This window comes from Otolemur garnettii, unplaced genomic scaffold (genome assembly GCF_000181295.1).
Source record: "Otolemur garnettii isolate 467f Iridium unplaced genomic scaffold, OtoGar3 scaffold00142, whole genome shotgun sequence".
Taxonomy (NCBI): domain Eukaryota; kingdom Metazoa; phylum Chordata; class Mammalia; order Primates; family Galagidae; genus Otolemur; species Otolemur garnettii.
In genome coordinates, this window is record NW_003852537.1 from 1,164,529 (window position 1) to 1,169,036 (window position 4,508).

Below are 4,508 nucleotides of genomic sequence, written 5' to 3' on the forward strand. Positions count from 1 at the left end.
GGCTGGGTGGTGGGAGGGTGACCGGAAAGATCACCTATATTTCTGTCTAACAAGGGTACAAGTGAACTTTTCTAGAACTAGAATATAAATGTTTTGACACAATGACTAAGCAAATGACATGTAATCTATGTGAACCAGCTTGATGAAAGTATTTCAAATTGTATATGAAAACACTACACTGTACCCCATGTTTGCATTAATGTATACAGCTATCATTTAATAAAAAAAAAGAAAAGGATGATCATAATTGTAGGCCCAATGAAAGGATCTAAAAGAAAGATTTCTTTAAATAGGTATTCTTAAGGCAGGACATTTCAAAGAGCCTGTTTTAAGGTTTGGAAGGCTTTTTCTTGTTCTTTACATGTTAGCTCTTCTATCTCTTCTTCCTTTAACACCTCATAGGCATAGCCAGCTCTCCATATTGGGCAATCCATAGTTGACAGTACCCTGTCCTTCCCAGGAGCTCCCTGAGTTGTTATTTGTAGAGCAGCTAGTGAGGGAACAAATTGTCTTGACTCTCTCATGTGAGAGCCTCTCCTCACCAGGGGAAAGAGCAAAGTCCAAGTAAGCTTTTTCTTTTGACATCTTAGATCTTTCCTTAAGAAAATTTAATACCTGTCTAGTGTCGTCAACAGAAGATTTATATGAGGGGCACTTGGAGGATCCAGGTTTAACTCTCTGAGAAGTTTACTCAGGGAATTCCTCCAAATATCAGGATTGTTTCAGAGTCCCTGGAGGGAGTACTGTCCACATTAATTGGGTGGAATACCTCATGCAAGGGTCTTTCTATTCAATAGCAAAAAGTGTTTGCAACTCTGAGTGTAAAGGAATAGTAAAGAAACTGTCTTTCAAGTCTAAAACTGAGTAATATCGGGAATCTGTATATACTGGTCAACTTCAGTAGCTCATTTGAGACACTTTGGTGTCCCAGTGCCTTATGCCAGAGTTTCCTGGGATCTGATGTAGAATGTGTGGAATGCAAGTGTCCTCTAGGGGCCTTTTTCCTGGGGTTTCTGTACCAGGAAAAATATTGAGGATTTTCTTCCCACGTTTTGCAGCACCGGAAAAGATATTGGGGGCCAGGGGTCTTAGTTCTCCAGACTCAGATGACCTGGTTTTATTACTTAGCAAAGCTAGAAAGTTCAACTGAGGCACTGTGGTAGTCAAAAGCAAAAATGAGTGAAACCAAAAATAAAACTGGAGCAGCACTGGTAGTGTGGATAGAAAGTAAAAGTAACCTACATAAGTTTTAATGTAACAAAGAGAGGTTTTATTTAGGAAGAACAAAGAAAAAATTTAGAGCACGTCCAAAGAGAGTTAGAAGTGGGTCCTTCTCATGAAGAAGAAAAGGTGAGAGACAGACCTGGCATCTTTAATTTTTTTCAGCAATGTCTTGTCGTTTTCAGTGTGTGAGTCTCTTTCTTTCTTAAGTTTATTCCTAAGTATCCTCTTAGTTTTGATGCTGCTGTAAATGGAATATATTAAATTCCTTTTTCAGACTGTTTATTTTTAGTAGGTAGAAATACAACTGATTTTTTGGTTGTTGATTCTGTATCCTGCAACTTGCTAAATTTGTTTATTAGTTCCAACAGGTTTTCTTATGGAATCTTTAGGATTTACTACTTACAAGATCTTGCCATCTATGGAAGAGAGGTAATTTTACTTCTTTCTTTCTAGTTGGATGTCTTTAATTTCTTTTTGTTATGTAACTGCTCTGGTTAGGATTTGTGGTATTATGTTGAATAGAAGTGGGGAGGCAGACATCCTTGTCTTGTTCCTGAGCTAAGAGAAAAAGCTATAAATTTTTCATCATTGAGTAAGATGTTAGCTCTAAATTTTTCACACATAGCTTTTATTTTTTCAGGTAGTTCCTTCTATTCTAAATTTATGAAGTGTTCTCATCGTGAAATGGTATTAAATTTTCTGAATTGCTCTTTGCATCAGTTGAGATGACCAAGTAGTCCTCTTTTTTCTTTATTCTGTTAATGTAGGGTAACAGAACGATGTTGATTGTCATATGTTAAATCATCCTTGCATTGCAGGAATAAATTTTATTTAGTCATTGTATTTTTTTTTAATTTCTTGTAGCATAACTATGCACATTAATGCAATCATGGGGTACAGTGTGCTGTTTTCATAAACATTTTGAAATACTCTCATCAAACTGGTTAACATAACCTTCATGTCATTCTCTTAGTTATTGAGTTAAAACATTCATACTCTGCTTTTAGAAAGATTCACTTGTACCCTTGTAAGATAAACCATGGAGGTGACCCCACCAATCACCCTCCCCCCCATCCACAGCCCTCGCCTCCCCTCTTCCACCCCCTGGTGGGGTCGAACTAGGACTGATCCAGCTGCTGCCACTTCCTTGTCCCCCAGTTGCCCTGGTGGGGCCGAACTAGGACTGATCCAGCCACTGCCATTCTCCTGCCCCCCTGGCCATCCCAGCAGAGCAGAATGAGGATTGACCTGGCTGCCACTGTTCCCTTGCTCCTCCCCCCGCCACCCTGGCAGGGCTGAAGTAGGACTGATTTGGCTGCTTTTGTGCTCTGTGCAGCTGCTGTCATTCCCCTGCCCCCTGGTAACCTTAGCAGGGCCGAACTAGGACTGATCCAGCCACTTGAGCACCCCACATCATTGCTGCAATTCCTCTGCCTCCCAGTCACCCTGGCAGAACCAAACTAGGACTGATCCAGCTGCTGTCAGTCACCTGACCCCTGGTTGCCCCGGCAGGCTGAATGAGGTCTGATCCAGCTACCACACAGCTGCTGTCATTCTACTGTGCCCCAGTGTCCCCAGCGCCTGAGAACTGGGAGAAGAGGACAGACACGCCCTGTCTCTCTGGGTAACCAGAAGAAGTCACTGACCAAACAGTTCTGATAAGGTTTCCAAATAGGGTAAACTCAGCATGGGGTGGAATCAGCAGAAAAACTCTGGCAACTTGAATAACCAGAGTAGATCAACTCCCCCAAGGAAAAATGGGGCAGGTGCAATTGAAGACCCCATCCATAAACAGATGGCTAAGATGTCAGAAATCAAGTTCAGAATTTGGATAGTAAATAAGATTAACAGAATGGAAGGAAGGAGGGAATTAGAATTTCAAGAAATGATTCAAAAGATATCTCAAGAAATTATTCAAAAGATGTCTAAGAATTCAATGATTTTGCTCCCCAGCTGTCTGACGATCACCCACCATCATGAATGACACAGTAACTATCTGGATCAGGAAGTTCATGACTAACTGACTACTTCAGAGGAAACAAATGGTCATTGATGTCCTTCACCCTGGGAAGGCAACAGTACCAAAGACAGAAATTAGAGAAAAAGTAACCAAGATGTACAAGACCACAACCGATGTCATCTTTGTATTTGGATTCAGAACTCATTTTGGTGGTGGGAAGACAATGGGCTTTAGTATGATTTATGATTCCTTGGATTATACAAAGAAAAATGAACCCAAACATAAACATGCAAGGCATGGACTGTAGGAGAAGAAAAAGACGTCAAGAAAGCAATGAAAGGAACACAAGAACAGAATGAAGAAAGTCAGGGGCACCACAAAGGCTAATGTTGGTGCTGGCAAAAAGAAGTGAGCTGGAGATTGGATAACAGGCAAAGGAGTAAAGACTCTACAGTGATGTTATCTGCAGCCATTGTATAGATTCTTCACAAGAGGATTAATAAAGACTTTTCATGTGGAAAAAAAAAAGAATTCAATGATTTCAAAGATAAAATGACCAAAGATTTTGAAACACTGAGACAAGAGGTTGCAGCCCTCAAGGATTTAAAAGATATGGTGGAATCCCTCCATAACAGGGTGGAACAGGCAGAAGAAAGGATCTCTGACATTGAAGACAAAGCTTTTGAAGAAGCCCAGGAGCTCAAAGATGAAAAGAAATGGAAAGCAAAGACGGATCTTTCTCTCAAAGAGCTCTCGGGTAATTCAAAGAAAACTAATATTCACCTTATAGGAACCCCTAAAGGCGATGAAGTTGCTTCACAAAATACAGAGGCTCTTCTTCATGAAATTATGAAAGAGAACTTTCCAGACATGCCAAAAGATTCTGAAATTCAGATAGCAGATAGTTTCAGAACCCCAACATGACTCAATCTGAACAAGACATCCCCCAAGCACATCATAATTAACTTCACTAAAGTTAATATGAAAGAGAAAATTCTGAAAGCAGTCAGAAGTAAGAAAACCATAACCTACAAGGGGAAGAGTATTAGGATGACTGCAGATCTCTCAGCTGAAACCATTCAGGCTAGAAGAGGATGGTCATTGACTTTTAATCTCCTAAAACAAAATAACTTTCAACCCAGGATCCTGTATCCAGCTAAATTGAGTTTCATCTATGATGGGGAAATTAAATACTTTAATGACATTCACATGTTGAAGAAATTTGCCATAACTAAACCAGCTCTCCAGGATATTCTCAAACCTATCCTCCATAATGAGCAGAGCAATCCTCCATCACAAAAGTAAACTCACTCAGAAACTTTTG

At 40.1% G+C, this 4,508-nt stretch overlaps 1 pseudogene; it reads left to right on the forward strand.

The window, feature by feature from the left end:
- Nucleotides 1–3,200: 3,200 nt before the first annotated feature.
- LOC100952030 lies at nt 3,201–3,682 on the forward strand (annotated as a pseudogene).
- Nucleotides 3,683–4,508: the final 826 nt, after the last annotated feature.